The sequence below is a fragment of the Columba livia genome, chromosome 4 (genome assembly GCF_036013475.1).
Source record: "Columba livia isolate bColLiv1 breed racing homer chromosome 4, bColLiv1.pat.W.v2, whole genome shotgun sequence".
Taxonomy (NCBI): domain Eukaryota; kingdom Metazoa; phylum Chordata; class Aves; order Columbiformes; family Columbidae; genus Columba; species Columba livia.
Genome location: NC_088605.1, coordinates 3,836,387 through 3,860,964, shown reverse-complemented (window position 1 = coordinate 3,860,964; position 24,578 = coordinate 3,836,387). Strand labels below are relative to the sequence as shown.

Sequence of the window (24,578 nt, the reverse complement as noted above, 5' to 3'; positions counted from 1 at the left end):
AAACTGTGTGAGAGGTCTGAGTAGAAAACAAACAATCTAATTTACCAAAAACAGTTGCTCGGGGTTATGGTTGGAGTATGGGAAGTAGATGGAACAGACTCATCAGTACTGAAGAAATGGAGGTATCTAAAATGAGAGGAAGGACTTCCATGTCCTGAAGGCTTCACACACCTGGTGAAGATCAGACTTAGATACTCTAGAAAGGATGTGCAAGTGTGTAGTTATATTTAAGTGTTGACTGCAACTGAAAACACAGGAACGAGCTGCTGGATCTCAGCAGTTGTTCTCTCAAGATCAAGAAAAATCAAGTCAACCTGCAGAAGGCTTGTAAAAGGGCTAGGAGGAGGGAAACAGAATGGAAAACCCACCATGGGAAGAAGCCAAAATGGTTTTGCTTATTGAGTCCATTAAAATGTCAAACTGAAAGGAAGGTCTGATTGCCATCCATAAATTCACTGAGCTAAAATTGAAATCACTAGTGCAATTAAGACAGGGTAGGAATAAGAACAAACATGACCAGTAATATATTTAGGTTGGAAATGAGAAGGTTTTTTGCCATTTCATAGCGCTGAAGTTCTGGAACAGCATCCCTTTAGGACTTGCAAAGAACAATTAGTTTGCAAAAAGATAATAAGCTAGTAGGTCTCACAGATCCCACAAGAACTGTGGAAGATGGGAAATACATTCAGAATGATGTGAACAAATTAAAGATATGGTCTGAAATAAATAGGATGTAGTTCAATGCAGGAAGATACTACTTTTAACTGGAAATAATCAGCTGCATGGGAACAAAATCAAAGTTCCTTGTTGCAAAGTTCTGTAGAAAACATACATGGAAAATAAAGTGGATAAAAGAAAGTACAAGTCAGCCTTACCAGGAGAACACAGTGTTCTTACTGGGATGGCCACAACATTGCTGTCACTGTAAGGTATGTGAAGAAAAGCATCCTGCTTTTTTCAAGCTCTATGAACGTCCCAGTCACGAGTCCAGACACTGTGACTGCAGCGATACATGAATAATTCAAAGTCTCAAAAAAGGCAATAAGAATAATGAAAATTTGGGGAAACAGAGCTTTTGAATAAAAACCCAGAAGAAATCAGTGCGGTTTAGTTTTAGGGAAAACAGCGTAGTTTCAAATACGTGTAGTCAATGGAGGGTTGAAAAATGTGATTAATCGTTTTTTCTATTATTATTTCTCTGAGTATTAAGATAGGCATCCATTAATTTATTTGGCACTCACGCCAAGCAAATATTTCAAAAAATCTCAAAACAAAGGAGTAATGTTTCTTACCCAAGCTGCACACATGGTGGGAATATATTTTAGACTGTGCTTATGATGCAAGTAAGACACACTGAAAGAGTCATATCTGGAGTAATATATCAAACTCTATACATATCAAAACTAGCAAAAGTGAATAGCTGATAGATTCCCAGAACTGAATAGTCATCATCAATGAAAACATGTGTTAGTATTGGTTATGCAACAAAACAAAAATAAAATAATTCCCTGTTTCTCAGGCTGCTCTACAAACAGAGGTAGCCCTGGAGCTCTTGTGGACATTTCTATACAGCAACAAGCAGTTATCTAGCTTCCTCTGTCATTTCTAATTAATAATATCATGAAATATACTTTAGAAGTTCAATGCCCTGATGATTAATTACCACAAAGCAAAAAATCCATGTGTAACTGATCTCTAAGTTCCTATGCTAATTGCAAACCTGCCACTTGAGGGTGTTATAAATGTTGATTTCTACTGTTTCAGCTTTTCCATTTGGATATTTCAGCATTGCTCATTATTGTGGTATTCAAGTATACAAGGACATAAACTTATTTGACAAAAAAACTTATTATAACATTAGGAGGGGAATTAGGCACTGAAATAGCCATGAAATGGCCCAACAGAAAACAATGCTGTTGTTAAAGAATCTCTTTCTTGAAATGGAAAAGCCTGGAAGTTAGGAATATAGCAACAAGACTGCTATTTTTTCAGTGAATATGTTAATCTTTTCACTGTTACTCTTTCTGCTTTAATTTGTCAAACAAGCAGGTCACAGGGGAAAAAAAAAATCAAGTATTATAGTAAAAGAGAACAAGGATGAGATCACCTAATGTGCAGATGATGTAATACCTTGCACCTACCCCAGTCACCGCTTTGTACTCATCATATAAGCATAACCTCAGCTGTGCCAGGAAGAGATGTGATGGCCTCGGTGGTAATTCTGTCCCTATGAAAAGCACAGCAATTTGTGTTATGGTTGGCATTAGGGAGTGCAGAGCACCAAGACTATTACCTTGCTCTGCTAAGAGCGAAAGAAAAGGTAATTTGAGTGGGAAAATTAAAAAAAAAAAAAAATCAGTTCAACCTCTGAGAGCTAAGTATGTACACAGAATACCAAGAGGATTGACAGATAATAGGATTAGAATGACTCAGAATGGTAGACCTTATCATAACTTCATATTCCACCCACACAAATGGGCAAAACAGCTTTTTCACTGGAAGCCAAGAACACTTGTACCATTAGAGATCAAACACCTTTTTGGTGTGCCTTCTGCAAAACTTTCAGTACTTACATCAAGATGCTCAAAAAGAAATGAAGTTTTCAGGTTTGTCTGTTGGCTTTGCTTTTTTTATTTCTTATGTGTTTTTTCAACCTCATGAAAATAGTCTTCACTAGCCTGTACGAATACTCTCAAAGGTTTAAGAAGGTGGATGAGAAGAGTCCTTCCCACTCTGCATTTGAATCTGGCAAAGGTGTAGTTCAATTCAGAACGAAGCTGTAAGGAATAGATACTGATGAGAAGGACCATGTTAAGACCAGAAGTTACCTTTATGCGGCTTTACAAGATCTACAAAATACAACTGGAAAAATTCATCTTTACACACTAAGCCCTGTTGTTTGTATATGACTATTTCCATATAAGTCTTCCATATAAGACTAAAAAGTTTAGTCTTGAAATCCTCATTATCCATCACAACCCATCACACTTTTTTCCAATCGTTGTTCAACATTTGGCCTTCAAACGTCTGGACCTGGTTTTGGAGCAGACAGAAAACTAGAATCTTCCTCATCACAGGAATAAATACATTTTAAAGCACTGGGTATTTCCAAAATGAGAATAAAAAATTCAGGAATGGGTGGGCATTACAGATTTTACAGTCTGAAAAGCTGCACATTAAACTGTATTTTTTTAACAATGATGAGTCCATTGCTGCAATTTGTAGGTTCTTTTTCAGGTCGTCAAACTTTTGCAAGAGGTTTCATCATGCAAGGTGCAAATGTAGACACAGCCCACCAGTAGAAAAGTGTCGCATCCTACATGCAGGTAAATAAAGAGAACAGAAGAGGACTAAGAAATAAAAGAATATAGTGCTTCAGGAAGACAGGTCCTGAGAGGCAACGATCCACAAGAGATTACTGACGAGTCTTCAGTTGCCTTGCAACAAAAATCAGCCCATCATTTCAAACTGAAACTTTTCAGTGTCAGTCATATTGACCTGAAATACAGAGTTTTAGCACTCAGTTTAGAATTTTGGTTAGAAAAGTGAATTTTCAGCAAATTATTATTTTCATTATATGTTATTGGGAGGAAAGGAAAGAGAAAAAAAAAAAAAGGGAAATCCCTCAATAGGTCTTCACTTTTTAACTAAGAATTTACTAGAATGAACCTTCCAGTATTGGTTCTTGTCAGACTTTTCTCCTGTCGTAACAGGATGAAATCCAGCTGAGTGCATTCACCCCAAGGCTTCTCAGGAATGTCTGCCCTGTTTTCTGCTATTATGCAGAAAATGAAGAGAAATGCCAGCTCACTTCAGGAGACTTTTTTTATGCACTTCATCTCTCACCTGTGAAAAAAAAAGGCAGTTGGGATCTAAGTAGCTGCATATACCTTGACTGTTAGCTTGTTATATGGTATTGTAAGATTGTTTTTCCTCTCTCTCTCTCTTTTTTTTTTTTTTTTTTTTTTTTTTAGGAGGGAACAGTTTGTAGAACACAAAAAGAAAAAAAAGTTTAAGTGTATTGTGCTCAAAATATACAGTTCTTGTGTCTATAACATTTTCCTTGCTGAGGGCTATAAAAGCCTTTCAAACATATTTGGTGGGTTGTATAAACATACACTTCAGTGTTATTTATAATAAAGAGGAAAAATTCACATGGCTTCAGGCTATAAGAAGTGAAGTCTTATATTTACCCAGACTCCTCTTACATGTTGATTCATAGTTGAAGTCTCCTAAGAAGGACACTATGTGAACCACATTTCTGCATTAAAGATTTATTTTTAATGGGGATTTTATTGCACTATTTAATTGTATAAGACACTTCTATATAAAATAAATACATAAGTGGGAAACAAAATTATTTCTTTACTTTTAGAACAGACTTTGTTTTCAGCTCAAGTGCTTAAGATTTTGGGATGAAGACTCTAGTGATACCAATGAGTGTTACTGACAAAATTAACTATGTTTCAAGTCTAGCAAGTGTTTTCAGATCAAATGACACAGGAGTTAAATAGAAAATGTACCAAAATATGACTGCTACATATTATTATTTGACCTTGTTATTTACGGTAAGAACATTTGTAATCTAATTATGCTGAAAATCTTTGATAGACTGTCACTGCATCCTTCCAACACCAGTTAGTCATGAGAGGCATGTGAACTGACTTTCTGGAATAAACTTCATTTCTCCTGTCTTTATTCATCCATGTTTATTTCATGGTGTATTGTAGAGCTTGCCCAAGAAAAAGAAATCCCATGAGAAATATTAACTTCAGTGAAACACAACTCCAAAGCAGAGCAACAGCTATTACCTATAAATAAGCACTGAACAGAGAAACAGATGAAGAAATACAGTGCAGGTAAAGGTATGTTTCGTAGCGTCATTTAATTGAGGTCTTATTTATAATCCAACCTAAAGTCTGCATTATAAAAAGAAGGAGCAACTCTAGCATGTAATGTGCTCCATAAGGACATTTTCTATGGAGAGTGCAGCGTTTGTCAGTTCATAACTGGGCATGTTAAAACAGCACCAATATTAACAAAGTCAAAGAAAACATCCAACACCTAGTGGAGAAAAATGGCAGTCTGGTTCCCCAGTTTGCAAAACCTACTTTCAGAAGGTCATGTGAGGCGATTAATAATTTTTAGGACTTTTCTCCTCTGTGAAAGGAATAACATTTCTCACCAGTTGCCGCTAAATTATTGCCAGAAGTGTTCTGAGGTAAGCGAAAGAGATGCAATTACACAGCTTTATTACTATTTATACCTTTTTTATGCTCTTTAATTTCAGCTCAAACTTCTCATGCATTTTATCTTCAGAAGCCTGAGTCACTTCTGCAGCTCCCTCCAAGATTTATACCTTTCCTGACACTAACAGCCTAATTTTGCCTCCATGAGAAATAAGACTTACATAGAAACTGATCTCCAAAAGCGTATCTCAGGATTTAGACATATCAGGCTTTCAGAATCTCTTCTCACCCTGCCTTTGAGACACCATTTTGTACAGATACTTAAGAAATCTGAGTCAGTGAAAACTATCCTTAAAAACTCATGGTTCATGGGAGTGAGGAACAGATTCAAGAGAACAGAAAATATATCAGTATGCATTTAAAAAGGAATCAGAAGTACCTGAAATGCCCTCAGCTTCAGTTTCTGGAAATAGTGGAATTATTAAACATTTCATAAGCACTTACATCATAGTAAGGTGATAAAAATACAGCCAATGTGTAACTGTCAAGAACAAATTATGTTAAAGCAACTTCATTTCCCTCTCTGACTGATATTTTAGCCTACATAAATTGAGAGAAAGAAGACAGGGCAACAGGTCATAAAAGTTCTTCATGTTGCCCTGGTGTGAACTTGTCAAACAAGTTAGGGAATATGGCCTATATTTTACATATATTATTCAGAAAATCACTGCTCAAAAACTTGGAGAGGAAAAGGACATCATTTTGGTTTTCTGTAAATGGGAGGGTGTTTCAGGTGAAGGTCCTTGAGGATCTGTTCTGAATCTGGTTTTATTTAACATTTTCATTGGTGATTTGACCATGGAGACACAGAGAAATCTGAAAACTTTTGCAGCTTGCAAGTTAGATAAAACAAAACACAAAACAAAACTCTTGAGAAGAGAACCAGGATTTTCAGCCACTTTGGTAAACTTGACAGAAGTTCAAAAATCCTCAGGGTGACATGCAATTAAAAAAAAATACCACGTGTTACAAAAGTCAAGCAAGGGGAATAATGAGAAATCATGTCTTTATAGGTGTCCCCTCCCCAGCAGACTGGGCCTGAACACAGGCAAAATAGAACCAGCATGGAAGTTGGTGAAAAAAGTAAAATTCCAACCCAGACTATGTTGGTATAAGGTAATTATTGTTCTCTATTTGTACAGTGGGGTCTGCAGCTGGAATACTGCCTTCAGATTTAGGCACTGCAATTGAAAATTTGCTCAAACTTGAGAGATTTCAGAGAACCATCTTAAAAACTGGAAGAGGTTTAAGAGCATGATTTGTGGAGTAAGATTTGGAGGAACCAAGTTTGTTCAGTCTAGAAAAGAGAGGATGAAGAGCAAAGTTTCAGCTTTTTGATAAATGAGGTATTGTTATATGGATGGGACTCTTCAACATTCCTAAGGAGAAAGGGGGTGAAAATAAATTGGTTTAATCAGCAAAGGCTGAGGTGGTAAGAGTAACAAAAAACACAAGTGCAATGATAGTGAAGTAACTCCAACAGTCTGAGGAGGGTCAAAGTATCTTCTTTAGTGGAGAGTTTAAAACAGACCTTGGCAAATATGTCAAAAGTAAATCCAGCTCTTCTTGCTTCCGCCTCAGAGTTGACAGCAGGCCTAGATGACCACTCAATGTTTCCTCAATCTTTATGTGCCTTTGGAAAAAAAAAGATACATGGGAGTGCTAAATAATAGATACTGAATGTCCTAATCCCGTATGTCGTGTACTCATTGGTATGATGGTATCAGAGAGTTGAGCTGGGATCTCAGAGCACAGTACAGCCAATAATCCATTAAGCTGAAAACTTCCAGAGGTTTCTGTTATTCTGGAGTCATCTTTTCCAGGAAGGCAGTTCTGAATTTTTAGCACTCGTCCAAGCTCTCCATTTGTCAGTTGATAGAAAGCGGCATGCGTTCTTCTGTGCTGTGGGACCAGGATACTATGTGGATGCAAATGTCAGCTGTAGGGCCCTATACACCAAAAACCTTTGTTGCTTTGAGGAAGGTGGGTCCAGATGACTTTCCCCTCTCTGATGGTCCAGTTGTAGAGGTGTGTGAGGGAACAGTGTGTCCCCTTCTGAGTCAGCAAGCTCTGCTCTGGGCCTCTGCACATCACGGGGAGTGAAAAGTCCACAAATTCCTGATCATCTACAACACAAGCTGAACAAAATCTACCTTCCAAGGCAAAACGTCACCCAGGATCACTATGGTCAATGCAAACCTCATAGGCTTTTGAAAGCCCCTATGTGCACAAGTAGGCATTTTCCCTTCAGTAAGAGCTCAAATATCTAAGATGAAAAGGGGCCATATCTACTTCTGTTATTATAATGTCAGGCACATTAACACCTCCAGAAATTATGCTTTTTTTTTTCCCTGAGATTGACTTGCTTGATATGGAGTGAAATACTCAATGAGAGTCAAACTATTCTCTTAGTAGTTTCAGCTCTTGAAATATTGTCTTTTCTTGTTACATGTTCAGCATGAGCCCGTGCTTTTTTCTTCCCTAAGACCTCTTAGGACAACCATTATATAATCATTTTAAGTACGTAATCAACACATAATTCATCAGTGCTTCAATAACCTTAAAATACATTTGTAAAAGCTTCATCTTATTTTGTTTAAGGTAGTACTTATTTATGTAAGAAATCCTCAATTTAAGTACGGCAAAGTAACAGGAACGTAAACCAAACATTCAACAGAGGCTTTAGGGGGAAGATTCTTCTGTAACAAAACCTTTGCTCAGATATCCATATTCTGTACAGACAAAGTCGACTGCTTGTCCGAGGCAGCAAGAACTAAGGCATGTCAAAATCCTGAAATCACTGCAGACACCCAGGGCATAACCAACATGCTTTTACTTGATATTTCTGCAAACCCCCACTTCCACACTCTGTTGGTGTCTAGTAGAGAAACAGAAAAAGAAAATTATCTAGACAGGAGCTAATTCGTGTTTGGGATGACACAAAAAATATTCAAAATTATGCAAATATATTGATAATTCCCCACATTCAATTTGCTTCCTGAGCCTGCTGCTGTAGGGCTCTACTGGGATTGTTCCTGACCTTCTTCACTTTCCTGGCCATGGGAGCAGCTGCAGCATTTTATGGTTTAATCCCATGACAAAAGCTGCTGTCCCTGAACACACTGCAGATCCTTCTCATATTTGCTCTTGCCAGCTCAACCTCTGCACTAAGCAGAAAGTCACCATCATTTTAGCAGCACCTTTGTAAGTTCAAGGGTTTCTGGATTTGTAAACCACTCATGTAGGCTGTTACCAAACCGTTACCTAATGCAGGGGTCAGAAAAGTAAGACATCAGAGGAGGTGGGTGTTGAAGCGTGGGAGTTGAGACACCTCTTTAAGTTTCAGCATGAGCAAAGAGATGCTACACCAAAATACGATACCAAAGATAAGCTGATGAGTATCAAGAGGCATCTAAACTCTGAAATGTAATATCTCTTGACCTGATTGGATTTCTACCAGCAAATGTCTAATTTAGAAAGAAAACTACCATCTGATACATATGTTTGAAAGGCAGTCAAATCCTTTAGTGTCAGTGACTCTCCAGCATCCTGTCAGTCATAATGACCTTGAGTTTTGAATTGTTTGGAGTTTCTTTTCCAATAACAGGAACATTTTATCTGATTTTGCCATTTCAACATATGCAGAGGAGTCTGTTGTGAAGAAATATGAGTTTCTCTTGCCAAGGAACAGTTATGTTATCACATTTTGCCAGGGAAAAAGAAAAAGGAGATGGAAAAACAACCCTGCATTTGTTTGTTTAGATCAGACTACATAAATGAAATTATTAGGATGTATTTTGCCATTATTTTTTCACCACAGAGAAATAGTTAATGCATAGCCCAATTTATTCGAAAGTTCTTGAGAGCTATGGAGATCCATCCCATTTTTTACAGTTTGGGCTCTGCAGATGCACATACACTTTTTACTGTTTGTTTTACACCAGAATCAGTTCTGCAAAGAAAGTATGTGAGGGTCCAGGTGGACAAAAGATGAAAATAAGTCCTGTAAGTGTGACCTTGTGGCTGTAGATGCCCAACTGCATCCTTGGTTTTATCAGTAAAAGGCCAGCCAGGTCCAGAGAAGCCATCCTTTTCCTCTAGTCCTGCACTGGTGGTAGTTTGTCTAATTTCAGACCTGCAGGTAGAAAACAGATGTTGACAGACAGGAATGTTTCTGTATAAATTGTCTTCCACTTCTAGGTAAGATTGTGTTTTGCAGAAACTAAGGAATTTCTAGCTCAATTTTCCCCCGGGACAGAAAGGGAACTTAAGCCAACATGAAAACTCCAGTTTTTTTGAACTGTTCTCTTGGAAAATTGCCTGTTTCAGTACCATGAAATGCATCAGTACAAATCCTCAACTCTTACAGGGACAGGTGCACTTGTTCTTTTAGAGCAGCACACAACTAGATCAAGCCTTCCTGACTTCTGCCAGTGGGGCATCACTAAGCCCTTTCCCTTAAATGTCTGTAGTTCCTCCAAAGGGCAAATGTATCCTCATTTTGCAGTAGCACAACCTCTCTTCTAACTGAAAGTCATCTGCTGACACTTCTTCATGCAGCCTGGAAAAGGGTCATACTTCATGGTTCACAAACACATCTGTCCCTTGCCACTGTGTAGGCACTGGAGGAGACAAAAAGGTGTTGATGTTGCCATCACCTCTTGAGCTATGCATGCACAGTGGAAAAACTCTAGAATAATATACAAGAGCTCTGGGGACTACAAAGAAAATCCAGATTCAAACAAGGTTTTGGATCCCCAGGCAGTGGGGATGAGCAACCCTACTCACTCAGCAAGGATGTTCTGCTTGTTGGTCCAAAAACCCAGAGACTGTAGTCACAAGATATTTTGCAGAAGAACACCACCTCAAGTAGCGTGTTGAGCTGTTCAAACATGCCACAAGAGGAATAAGAAGGAATTTTATTAATTAAGCTCAGCAAAACATGTTTTCTCTAAAAACTGGAGCTACACTGTGCTCTGGGCAGATAATCCTTGTGTCAAGAAACTGTTCACTTCCTAAACATAAGTGGTCTTTTGAGGGATCATTCTGGTAGTACTCTCAGCCTAGAAGTAGTGGTGCAAACAGTACTCTCAACAAGAGTTATTAGTGTATCTGCAGCTACACAGCTTCCAACTGTCAGACTAATTCTGACTTCTCATTCCATATCTACTTGTGGAATATTATTTGCTCCAAGACCCAAACTATTCATTTTTTTAAAATACATTAATATCTGCAATTAGTCTCATAAAATGTCATTGCAATCCAAAAATTTGCAAGGAAGATGGAGAAAATTTTTAGAGGAGTTAATTAAAAATAAACAGATTGCAGTATTTTTTCATATATTGAACATTTTTTTATATAAAAAGTCTTATTTTTCTCTTTTCAATTAGTTGTAGACCACAAATGTAGACATTTTGCCAACATTTGTCTAAACTCTGGTTCAAAAGAATAATCACAGAATGGCTGAGATTGAAAAGGACCAAACTCTCTGCTCAACCAGGGCTGCCTAGACCCTATTGCCCAACCAGGGCTGCCTAGACCCTATTGCCCAGGACTACACGCAGACAGATTTTTAGTATCTCCAAGGATGGAGACTCCACAACCTCCCTGGGCAACCTGTGCCAGAACTCAGTCACCCCCACAGTGAAAAAGTGTTTCCTGATGTTCATGAGGACCCTCCTGTGTCTCAGTTTGTGCTCATTGCCCCTTGTCCTGTCACTGGGCACCAATGAAAAGATGCTCCTTCCTAAAGTTGTCTTTCAAACTTTTATGTAACCAAAGTTCAATCCCAAAGAGAGATGAGTTAAAATTAGTACAATCTGCAGTAATTTCTTCTTTTTTTTCCACTTTTATTCATGTATTTGATCAGTGTCATTCTGAACAACACTGATACGTCTATTGCTCTGTTGTCACCTTATTTCTTACTGCACACACACCATAATACTTTTTTTTGGGTTCAAGGAATGACATTTCTTGTACTTTCATTATTCTTCTTCATATGTTTGTAAGTTCAAGTTTTACAAACCACCCAAATTATTTTTCAATAACTCTTAATTTATGAAATCTGAATTTTTACTTCAAAATCCCTCCCATCATGCAATGTCTTCCATTTATTACTAAGTTTTACTGGTTCTTGATTTTTTTTTTTTAGATATATTACTGATATTTCCAGAAATGTTCCCTTTAAATAATTTATACTGTGACAGGTTATAAATTATGTCTTAGGATCACTGCCTTCCCAACACCCCAGCAATCTATCTGCATTTCTAATGCACTCAGCACAATATCCAAATGCCAGCAAGGCATTTAACCTTGTCATTTTTCCTGAAATTAGGTATTCAAATATTTTCTCTTTGTTTTTTATTATTTTGATTTATTGGTGAGACCTTCTGGTTGCAAGTTGCCATTTCCAGGATTGGTTCTGAAGATGTTTTAAAGGCACTGGAGATGGAAAAGAGAATTTTCTACCCCAGTAGAAGTTTTCTGCAGATTACCCATGTGCCAAATTAATCGCTATTTGGGCCAGACCTGATTTAAAAGGTTCACTGCATTATTTTAGAGGTCCATTAAAAAGTCCCTCATTCATTTAATTCATTTTATTGCTTTACGAGAAAGATACATGACAGGCTATCTAACCCCTTGGCTAGTTCCATAAAGAGACATAATCATCTGTTACTACCTACAAAATCCTGACAGGCACAAGCTGACAAGCATTCAGAGAACTTGTGATGAGTGTCTGTTAATCAAAACAATCACAAGTTCATGAATGACATAAGGAACAAGGAAAGGTCTTTTTCCTTTTATTTTTCTTTTTTTTTTATTTTGTGATCTCATATGCAAAGATCTCTATTACAAACAAAGATATATTTTCCCTTGACAAACAAGAGATCTGTAGATATATTCTTTGAAGGCCTTCATAGAAGGCTGTTAATAAGCAATTGACCATATAATTGAAATTGTCACATCAGCTCCACTTCCCCATTGGTTACCAGTCTTCTCTACGTTTCCTTATTCATTGGTATACTGCAAATTTTTGTACAATGCTCCTCTCACAGAAGATGTTTTATAAACCTGTTACAAGAGCAAGTCTTTCCATTTAAAAAGGACATTTCAGCTTTGCCATTGAAGAAATGTCTCAAGAGAGAATTCTGTCTGACAGTGTTACATAGCTCTTTACAGCCTAACAAGATGATTGGCATCCTTATATTGACTTGTTCTAGATTCCTTCTAACTTGAAAAGTATGTTGAGTCTTTCTGTCTAAACCTTGAGTATCATTTTACAGAGTTCTCTTACTAACAGGGAGTAGCAAGTTTTGCCCATTTTCACAAAACTCTAGTATCTCTGGTGAAGAACTTGAGCTCTGAAGGAATATAATCTCTATTACAGAAATAAAAATATGACTGAAGGTATACACGTTAAGATGGTTAACTACAACATGTAAGCATTCTCCCCAGCCTTGAAAGCTTTGCTAAACCATTTCTGACAACTCACAAGGATCAGATCATAATCTCACTGAAACGACATGAAGCCTGGCATGATCAAAGACCAAGGCTTCTCACTTCTACTTGAGAGAACTGGCAAGTTTGATATTAATTTTTTTATGCTTTTCTTTTGTTTCCCTCAGCCCCATACTATATCCATCAAGGTGCTCTCAGGCAAGCCATAAACTTACAGAGATTTGAATGGAATTCTCAAAAATATTCATGAGGCCTGACTCCGCCCTCTTGAGAAGGCACTAAGATACACCAAAAAGTAGAGCCACAGTCTGAATATATGCAGCATCCTCACCAAAAATTAACCAGTATGTCCTTTTGCCAAAGTGGCATCATTTTAATAAGTGGTTATTATGACACATAGTGCAACAAAACCTTTGTTTATTAGTAGCACTCAGATCTTGACACATGAATACGGAGGTGAAAACACAGCAAAAAGTCCATATTTAGTTTTATGTTACCCTGTATACCTTTGTTTTCCTAGTGTAGCAAAAGTTACTGTCTAAAATCTCCCAGTTTCTTTTGACAGTAACATCCAACTTGTGCATTTTATAAAAACCTGACAGCTTTAGTAATTTTAGTTTTTATAACTGAGCCAAAACCAAGTCTGTAGCACAGTTTGAGGCTATATGAGCCACATGGGATGAGCAGGCTTTTAAAACCATTTAAAAAGCAGGAAAACTATGCATCCTTACTCCATTGCTTCTCCCAAAATCCAAGTGTACATCTTATTTACTTTCAAGACTGCTACCATCCTCTTTTCAAAGGATGCTTTGGTCTTAAGCTTTTATATTCCCTGACTACATTTTTAATAGGCCTTCACAAAGCCTAAGAAGGAAAGTTTTGACTCTTTTTTTCACCACTGTACACAGATTTCTGACTGTTGGCACCTAGTCCTAGAGTAGATATATCTCAGAGTTTTTACTAGGCTGGATAGAACAAGCTGATCTGTGTCTTTCTATCCATCTTGTGCCAAAGCAAATGAGAACTTTGGTTGGATCCTTCATAATAATCTCTTTCTGCTAATTCCCCATGTGTGCAAACAAACCTACAGCACAGAGAAGCCTGACTCTGAAATATCTAGTTAACATTCCTGTCCTCAGAGTGTTATGTCCCCTGTCAGGGTGAAAATGAAAAGCTTCATGAGCCTTCACCATTTGTTTTCATGCAGCAGCAGCGGCACCAGGATTTCATCCAAAGAATTGCTTGCTGGATAAACCAGCAAGCTTCTCCAACAAGAACAAGACTTTGCAGTAGGGTCAGAGCTGAGTTAGGTCATCTTCCGGGCTCTGTAAAGCTTTACACTACACCCTGCCAATTCTTTGCTCTCAGCACATCCCCACATATCATTGCTGTTCTAAGTCTCTGTAATTAGAAGACTAAGCAAACACTCTTCACCAGTCAAGCACTTTTTGTGCTATGTGAGGCCACCAGGCTTCATTCCTGTTTTTCTCTAGTTCCTCCCCATTCAATATGCTTGGTTTTATTCAGTTTTGTGTTTTTGCTGTTGTGTCTTTTGGTTGTTTTTTTTCCTGGAACATTGAATAGAAAGGGATGTCTTAGTTTTGATATGGGCATTATTACATCCATCTAATGTTTTCTGTAATCTCCAGACAGGCTCATCCTCACAAGTACATGCATATATGTTGTACATATGGCTTACCCAGCATAATTTCTTCTGCCGTCATTTACAAAAGTCAAAGACCCTCAGTTGAAAACTAAATATAGGCAAAGGCTCTGCCACCAAGAGACAGGAACACCAGAGAGATTAGATTAAAGGAGGACAAAGTTAGTGAATCCAAAAAGCATTTGAAAGCATGGGGAGGATAAGTTGGTGAATAAGAGAACAATATGTATAACAAAAAGCATGCTCAGGATGTTAGTTCTTAGTCACATCTACTGCAGCATTTGTCAAAAAAACCCAAAAATCATATTTCTCATATTTCTCTAAACTTCTTATTCCTCTTTAAATCCAAGTCACACGCACTCTTGCTGTGCACCGAGATTCATCATTCATTGCATTGTCAATGCCTGTTGTTCACTGAATTCTGACCTTTTCTTTTAATTCAAAGAAATTTCTGCTGCAGACTAGAAAAAAAAGTCCCTGTTCTAGCAGATGACTCATTTATTTGCTGCCACATCAGCTTCCACAGCATATTTAACTGCAAAATATTACTGGAACAAGAGAGAAAAAGAGGTGAATCAAAAGGTCATTAGTAACTAGTGTTCTAGGAACAGGTGAAAGTTGTGAAACTGAAGACAAAAAAGGGACATAAAAATGTTCACTGGTGAAAATTGAAAAGGTTAGAAAAAATTACTGGTCATCTTTAGGGGAGATCACAAACCAGAAAAAGCAAACAAACAAAAAATTAATGTGTTTAATGGAGAGAACTAGTGACATGACCTGCAGTAACAATGTTCTCCCAAGTCCAAAGCTCAAACCCTTTAGACAGCACAGATCTAAGTGATACTCAAGAGGAAGATTAAGAAACTCAGTCTGAAGCCTAACATGAAATGCACCACAGGCAATGAAAAGATGAACAGCCACACTAAGATCTCTTGTTGTACAAAGCCTTTCTGATACATGAGGAACAAATTTCTCCTCCTCCTGTTTTCAGCTGTTGACTATTTGACCACTATGAATCTTCATGAGAGTTGATGAACTTCTGGAAGCAAGGAAACGGGTGTTAGAGCACTGACTGGCACTGGAATGGAGAAGTCATTTTCAGTTCCTGGGACTAGAATTATATTTCTTATTTCCAATAATACATATGTGGAGAAAGGAAGGCATTTGCTTGTTGGATGTAGGCTCTACCTTACCAAACTCACTAAAAACAGAAAATCATAGATCAAAACCACAATACCGTACAATCTGAGTTTAGCTCTCACGTGTTACCCTCAACTGTTACTTCTGTTTCTGTTGATCTCCTTCCATCTCTGCCTTGTAGACTTCCCAGTTTCTACTGTTTCAAAAGAGTTCTGCTTAATTAACTAATGTTTACAAAGGAGAGTTTGTGGTAAGTGCTATTATAACTCTTTGGCACAGATGTCTGATTAAGATTCAAAGCACAGTCAGAACAGCTGCCAGAAAAACCTCTTGTACTGTCAATGTCTTAAAAATGCAGACAGTGCCACTGGATACAAATTCATCAGCAATTTGTTCTTCCTTGAGCTCACAAAATAAACTGTAAAAAATGTCTCAAAATAATTTTCTGCATCTATTTTTTGTCACCATATTCATTCACTAAAGACTGGCATGCAGCTTCCTTGTACAGTTTTCATGTATTCAAAGCAAGCAGTTAGACAAAGCAAATGTAATCAGATAGATAATTAATTCATTTTAACAGCTACTTCCTGCTGCAAATACTTCCCTGTTAGAACAACCATTCTGGGGAAGGCTTTTTCATTCATATATAAAGAATCCCAAACACTCAAGTTGATATAAAGTCTTTGCCTCCCATTGAGTTCAGACTCATATCAACTGACACCAGCAGAACTGGTCCATTTTTTTCCAGTACCAATTAAGAAACAGGAAAACTTGCCTCAACTTGTTACATCATAAAAATGTCAAATGGTTTCCTTTTTTTCACTCAAAATTTTATTGATTCAGTACATTATTAACACCATTCCAAATTAGATTTTTTTGAGTGGTTGGTTATTTTTGTTTGGGTTTTATTGTTTTGTTTTGTCCATTTTGTTGTTGTTGGTTTTTTCCTCTGCAACTGAAATCCCAAAGTTAATCTGTTCAGAAGTTTTGCCTGACATACTTGTATTTTGGTTTGGTTTTAAATTGTCATGAATAGAAAAACAGGAGAACACAGCTTGAAGAATCTGAACTGATACATGAACAAAGAAATAATTATCATTTCAACCCTTAAGGATTTTTTCAGAAGAAAAACTAATCTTTACAGGATACAACCATTCCCTGTAACCTTGAATTAAACTAGTCTTGTTTCCATGGGAAGCTTATTCTTTAGGCTCAGTCATTAATGGCTGCCTTTACATTTATTCACAATAGCACCTGGAGTTTTCAACCAAGTTCCCATTATATGTTTAAGCACTGTCACACCATATAGTAAAGAATATAAATACTTGAGAGGTTGCAAAATAATTTCAGGATAATGTATTTAAGAATATTCTGTGGATTTCTATAGACAAATGGCTTTTATGAAGGTTGTGTGTAGACACACATCTAAGTACCTAACTAACATTACTGATGGGGCTCTCTTATCTTTAAAATCATTTTCTGATATTGTAATTGCAATGTCTTTCTTTCCCCTTGCCATGCACACTTGGACCAAGTTATTTCTCTTTTCATTTGATTCCACCAAGCAGAAGTAAATTTAACCCTTCAGATAATTCAGGAGTAATCTCCTCCAATATAGATACAGAGTTGGAGTCTTTTTTCGTACAGGAAGATCTGAGAGCCATGAATCTGGAAGAAGCTGGGTCCTGAGATTTTTCACAGTTGCTTTCCATGTCACTATATTTCTATTGCTGCTGCTACCTGCATGACAAGATTTGCAGTTAACTCCCTCCGGGACATAATTATCTTCACTTTTTAAATATTGTAGTGACTCCTCTCTGGTCTTGTCCCTTGTCAGAGGGAAATAGCATGCATATATGCAAGCATGAATAAAACCATCTGCAAGGTAAAGAACACTAAATAATTAGTCTAGAGAAAGAACCATAAACATTTGCACAGAAGCTCTCAAAGCTGAACTTTTTCCATTGAACCCCAGTGAAGACAAGAACATTTTTTGTGTTAGATAAAGGAAGGCTCTGGAGGTTCTCCAACCTGGTACAAGAGTACCAACCTACTTTTTCTTCTAGACAGGGTAGAAATACCTTCTCAATGGAATCTCCTCCAATAATCATTAAATCTTCTGGTGAATTCTACTGTACACATTATTAGTATCATTTTACACATGACATAATTTTCATTAAGCCACTAGCACAAATATTGAGATAACAAAAACTGGAGTTTTGAGACAGTTCTATTCAAAATTAAAAAAATGTGTTCAATAATAATCTATCATTTAAGGAAAGCACATCAAATATGCAAGCGGTTTGCACAGACAAATGCAAAGCAACAAAACTCAAAAAAATCTATTATAAAATCTGCCCTTGGACGGGTTTAATGTCTTTTTGATGCAATTGAAACCAATGTAGTTTGTTCTGGGATCTGTTATTCCTTTTCAGTTCTCAGTCACACCTTAATAGTTTTCCCCCTTCCAAGACACTATTTGGAGATTTAGGTCTCCTCACCTGTGGTAGCATAAGGAGAAGTCAACCCAATGACACTTTCCTGTGCTCTTCCTACAGTCAGGTTTTGCTCTCAATTTTTAGGAAGCAAGTCTCTGTTCAAGATCGTCTTGAAGAACTGATTGATTTGTTCTCTGAAAGTATGAGACAACAGGCCAGAGGAGCTAGAAACTACCTATAAGGATTAACTCCTGGAACAGAAAGATTGAGTGACTGAAAGGATCAAAATGTGTTTTCTGTGAGTATTTGTGGCTGGAGAAAAAGCATATGCTGATCCCAGTACTGGATATGAAGCTCTCAAGGAAAGCCACTGCTCTCTACAAGCATTTCCCTGATGAAAAGGCCCAGGAAGTTATTCAGTTCTGATTTTATCATACTGTCTTTATGCTCTAGAAAGCTGGCAGATTCAAAAGGGTCCTTTCACTGCAGATAAAATCTGAGGTTTTATCAGATTTACCCATATGATCTGCAGATTGTTTAGAAATGTGTCAAAAATCTAATTTTTTGTAAGAGATAAGTGACAAGATATTGGGTAAGTTACTTTCCTTTTGGTCAGTTTTCTCACTAACAAAATAGCAACAATTGTCCTTCCCACTTTGGGTTTGACCATTGAGCTCTACAGAGGAAAAACCTGATGTCACCAAGTGTTAGTGTCACACTGACATTGACCGCAGTGATCAAAGAAAACTACATCTCCATACTTTCAGACTGTTGCATCATTTCTCTTTCAGACATAGAAATTCACTCTGAAGTGTAAAGTTCACAATGAACTTGTAATATAGTCAGTGTGGATGCTCCATGCTGTCTTACCACTCTTCATTTATTATCTAAATTTTAAATGTTCCTCCTCATGGTCATAAGCTAGCTTTTGCACTTTCAATATCTAGAATCCATCTGATGTAGTAACACATTGTGAGATCTGAAAGCAGATCAGTTCCTAAAGTTACACAATTAAAATTGTATATAAAGGATCAAGTGAAAAAAGTAGTCAACATTTCATATGGGTACCACCACTGAAGAAATACTGTATCAGATACAATTGAGAAAGAACAGGGCAGGGAATAACTGGCCACATCTGAACGTTTTCAAATATGTTGTATGTGAAGAGAACAATCCTAAGATTTCAGGTTTACCAGAACAATCAGTGTTTTTGTTGACTTTCTTGGGACTGCAGACCAGATGGGAGAGATTTCTGAAGGCTGGGAAAGAACCCAATATTTTCCTACATTAAAACCAGGGAAAAGAAGGAAATCGAATCACAGACTGAGCTTTATTGGCTCCATTTCCAGTAACATGCTAGAAAAAAAAAAAAAACAATTCTCTAAATATCTACAAGACAAACTTTAGAAACTAATGAATTGTATTTTATGAAGGGAATGTCAAGGCTCACTTCTTTCTGTAGTGGGTTAATGTAGAGATACACAAAAAAGCAATGCAACATTTATTTTTAATTTTTGAAAGATTGCTATCAACACAGAACCTGTGTAGCTATTGAGGACATGGCAAGAGGGAATGTAAAAAATGGAAAATAGGAGATTTGGTCAAATAACAGGTAAAAGCTTCCAAGTAAAGGTAGAGAAGCAGAGAAAGGGGACAAGTTGTGCCTTTATCACGGGAAGATTTTAATAACAAACATCTAGAAAAGTCATTTTCTAGAAAGTGATGTAAATAGAAGTGATCATGTCTTGGAGCAGGAAAAAGGATTGATGGTCCCAAATGAGTGCTTCTAATTACAGATTCTGGGTGGCAATATTTGAAATTAAATATAAAAAAAGTCTTCAGAACACTGATATTAAATCAGGCTATATTGAATATCTCGAATTGTTTGCTCCCGCTCTTGTCTGTCAATAGTTAAACATCAACAGCTCCTACTCTTCATTCTGCTTTCCTGATAATATATGTACTAAATATTTTTAATCTTAAGCTAAGCATCTAAAGCAATTCCAGAGGGCAAATCTAGACAAACTGCTCTGAATATGACAGCAACTTAGATGAAAACATCTAACTTCAAGATATCAGCAACAGTTGACACAAATCCTATCTTCTATTTAGAAATATAGAAGAGTACGTGCAGGGAAAAAAAAGAGTAAAATGTCATGAGTAGGTAGTGAAGACTGAAAATGCTTTGAGGCTAGAAGGCAGATTAAATACAAACCACAGTTAAAGATGTTGTTATTCTACTTCTCATAAAAAATACAAAAGGACTTCCTGAAGTATATTACAGAATCACAAGGGACGCAGAAATCGGTTATGAAAACGATCACAATCCTGGAATAAAAATTTCATAAAAAGAGATTGAAAGATAGTATGAATGTTTACAGAAGAGATGAATACAAGGGTTTATGATGAAAATATATTACATTCTGTTAAGTTAAAGGAAGAGGTTCTTATTCTTCATTTTACTACATTCAAAAACTCAGAAATTTCCATAAAATTCTCCAGTGGATAAATGTCATTAACAGAAATGCTGCTTCTTGAAATATGTAAGGTAGTTATGGAACTCACTGCCAAAGTGTGGTATGGAGAATATCTGAAAATAAATATTTGCAAGCTATAGTAATTGTTGCATTAATTGTTGTTTTGTTTTATATCTGAAAATCATTTTTTTCAAAGAGATAAGCCTAATTTCACATCTCTAAGAATACTCATCCCGTTCACAGTGGATTTCATGGGTATCCTCACATACAAATAATGCTGGCTGTGTGCAGATGAGCATAACAGACAAATTAAAATGTAGCTTGGTTTTTGCTTTTCCCCTAGCATTACCACTGCATGAAACAATCTTGGCCAAGTTCAGCATCAGTTTGAACTGGCACAAAACCCTGTTTGCCACTCAAAGCAGTATCTTACTTTGTAACACATTTCATGCCCACAGGTCTCTCACAGAGTAAGAAAATTATATTAATTTCATCTATTCGTATTCTTCCTCTGATCACAAAGTAACCAGACAAAATTTGTTCAGGTACCCAAAATGAAAATGAACTAAAATAAGCCCTCCCTATGTCTCCTCCTGCTTTAATGGGATGAAGGTCCTTCTGAAGCTGCCTGTTCCTCCCACCAGCGATCAAAGATTGCCAGTACCTTGCCTCTTCTACTTGTCTCATATTGGGATTGTTGAGTTTAGATAAGTAAAAACTTGAATTGGATTGAGCATAATAGTACTAGTAGCCATTTAATTTTCTAAATGTGTACCTTCGTAATAGCAAATATAATGATGATATACTGATTTGCTTCCTAACACCTTGACATTCAAACTATGGGTATTCCTATCATCAATAGCTTGTTCCTGGCCTCAGGTAAACTTATTTTGTTTTGTAAGCTTCATTGCGCCATCAGGATAACATATTAGGCAATTAAACGGAATATTTTTTCTTTCTCTTCAACTGCAGTCGGTTTTCCTCAGAAAGTTGAGATGCAATGCTCATTAGGACTGCAGGTTCATCCGCCCCCCAGTACAACCACTCCAAAATTATGAGCATCAGCACAAGCATCTGAGAAGAACGAGGGTGGGATACAGGTTCTGATGAGATAGAAGTCCTGTTGACATCAAGAAATTTGAGCACATAGGCAAAAAGAAAGACTTTTCCATGGTGATACAAATAAAGATATGTCCTCCTAGTGTCTGAAAAACAGAATGGTCATGGGAAGTGAACAGTACCTATTTTTCTAAAACTAGAAATATTTTTTAAAGAGGAACTTTGCTGCTGTATCTGAACATCAGTACCCAAGCAGGTGACCACCCAAATGAGATCCTGGGGTGCCAGGTCAAGTCTTGCCATCTTTGTTTGATTAAGACGGGCATCAGGCAAGAGCGATAAGTGATGTAATTACACATTGATGGTGTGGACTCAAGCCCTACAGCTCTCAGTACTGATTTTTAGTACATGGATGAAATTACATTGATCTACAAGATTATGGAATGATTAATAACATTATTTAATAAGTGAAGGAATTTAACACTCAAGGAGGCTTGTAGATGAGTTACTAGAAACATTAAATTGAGTAATTAATGACAAACAAGATGGTCATTATGAAGACTTACATAAAAATGACAGCGTTGGAGTGTTTAGAATAATTTTAATAAAAGATCCAGTTGCAAAGCCATTGGAGTTGGACTGAAGCTCAAACTAAAATTCTAAGAGTATGAACCCAGTTTGGAAACAGTGTTTTCCTTAAGAATCAAATTGGTGAGACTGGTAGTGGTGTTAATTTTGATTTAGGAGTTTTAAACTTTACTACTGAAAGATTTGGGTATATCTCTAGGAAAGAACAAGAACTACTTCAGAACAATAAATACTTCAGAAGCCATTTCACCCTGAGAAGCTACTTCATCACAGGAAATCTGCAATTCTCCAAATGCATATGAGATGGATTATTAGAGGTTATCCTTTATGAACTGGTAGAACATAAATATAAAATTAGAGATGGACAGCATGCAAATATTGTCTAATATAATGGCAGAAAAGAAACAAGTCATGAAGATTATGAACTGTGCAAAAACAACCCTCCCAAATGGCAATTTTAGTTAACACAACTCAGGTCATCATTGTCACCATTCACAGTTTTACTGCAAGGCTCAAAGTTTGATATTTGGCTTTGAACTTCAGCCCTTGCAGTAATATGCACATGAAAGAGTCTTTCAAACAGTGAAGAAGAATATAAAATGACAAAGATACTTATGACAAAAGCTTGATGAAATTTTAATAATAGACTGTGGGTATATGAAAACTAGAGCTGGACATCTTGCATTGGGTTAAATTCACCCCAGGGTTTCAATGGCAGTAACACTAAAAAAATTCATTCTGAAACCTAAATATACAAGAGTGTTTATTCTGATCTCCAGCATTACAGAGATCTTACTGCTGCATTTATACCAGGACCATTCCCTGACTATTTTTTTTTTTCCAAATACAGCCTGAGATTATCCAGACCCACACTGCACCCTTTAGTACAAGCTTGTAGCCCAACACATGAAAGGCAGATACACTAGTGGGGGATGGGATCTGATCTCCCCCAGCTGCAAAGTTTTAAGTCCTCATGCTGTGCTACTGCCACATGAGTTCACTTTGGTTAGTCCTGCAGCCCTAAATTTTGCTTATACAGTCACAACATGCTCAAACATTAGAGATTATTAGTGTCTTTGAAGCAAAGAAGGACTGGAAATTTCACAAGAGCTTGCATGCCAGCACCCTTAGAAGTAATAGTTAAAAAATAAAACAAAAGGAAACTATGAGAAAAAAATACAGATCTGCAATGTACAGTATGCCTAATTACACTAGTTATATTATGCAAATACAATTTGTGTAATACAAGTGTAAATAATAAAACTTTCTTTCCAACAACGTAGCAATTACTTGTATGCATTTGCCTGTAGTTTCAAGGGACTGATTTCTAGGAATGAGCAAACCTACTGGGCTTCATGTTTTCAATGACAGATTTTTTGCAAAGCTCTCCAGTTCCAGCTTGATGGAAAACCACCCAGCAGATCTGGAACCAACTTTATAACTTAATTGAATATTCACATACTGATATTGAATACTTTAAATATAATATTTACTTTAAAGAACATGAAAAGTTGAATAGGGATTTTTTTCAACCCCCCTGTTCTTTCTGTACCTGAGACTCAAAATATCTTGCAGTGGGACATACAGCCAAGGTCCTACACTGTTAGAACTCAGGCATCTGCTCTTTCTTGATTCTCTAGTCAGATTAAATAACTCCGGTTTGAAATAATTCCAGGGATCTTGTAGCCAACAGGCTACATCATGATTACCTAGTCTCTCACAGTATCTGAACACCAGGTCTAAAACAATTACACAGGAATGGGGACAGTCAGTTCTTACAAATACCTGTTCACAAGTGACTACATATGAAAAACTGTTAGTAAGCAGGCATCAAGCTCTACTAATATTTGATAAGAAACTTCAGACAAACTATGAAAAAAATTATTATGCTGATATTTAACAATAAAACACTTAAAGCAGTATTTCTAACAGGTTAGAAAGTTATGCAACGCAAACAAGATGTATTTATTGGTACACAATATCTCTTTGTTACTAGACAAAGAAGAGAAATTTTAGAGAAAATTATGGCTCACTGGGTCAGAAATCCTACTTTCAACCTAGAACTCAGAACATTTCAACAACATCACAATTTTTACTTCTTGCTGTGCTTACAAAAAAGAATTATGCATTGAATATCATTGAAAAAACCTGACAAACTATGAGTTGACTGTTACCTTTGCTGTTTAACCTTATCTTGATAACGCTCAAATTTGTCAGCCAAAAAATTATTTAATTTTAATTTCTTATTTAATAGAAGTAATCTTCCTTCTTCCTTGCGCCTAAGCTTAGAAGTACTGAAATAGCTTAGCTGCTAAAAACTTTACCTTATTGAAAACACAATAACTTGAAAATTTTTTTTAACCTCAAATGAGAAGTGCTTAGCAAGAGCCAGTATGAAAAGGAATTGAAAGTATAAGAACAAACCAAACGTCAGCTGCTCCTTCTTGCTTCTCTTTCCATCCATTCATAGCCCATCCCAAATACACACAAAGAACTAACATATTAC

At 36.8% G+C, this 24,578-nt stretch overlaps 2 long non-coding RNA genes across 3 annotated transcripts in view; one reads left to right on the top strand and one right to left on the bottom strand.

Annotated features, from left to right (window-relative positions):
• Nucleotides 1-6,396, top strand: part of LOC110361648 (uncharacterized) — an 11,041-nt gene extending 4,645 nt beyond the window's left edge. Inside the window, exons 2-4 of one of the 2 annotated variants that reach the window (XR_002418382.2) lie at nucleotides 3,238-3,326; nucleotides 4,731-4,865; nucleotides 6,263-6,396. This is a non-coding gene — a long non-coding RNA (uncharacterized LOC110361648). Of the gene's footprint in view, nucleotides 1-3,237; nucleotides 3,327-3,713; nucleotides 4,695-4,730; nucleotides 4,866-6,262 lie in introns of those variants that run through there. The other variant, XR_010472023.1, reaches the window with a different exon arrangement.
• Nucleotides 4,757-24,578, bottom strand: LOC135579312 (uncharacterized). Its single transcript, XR_010472024.1, has 2 exons — nucleotides 24,497-24,578; nucleotides 4,757-9,384 (listed from the first exon to the last, which is right to left on the bottom strand). It is a non-coding gene; the product is annotated as an uncharacterized LOC135579312 (long non-coding RNA).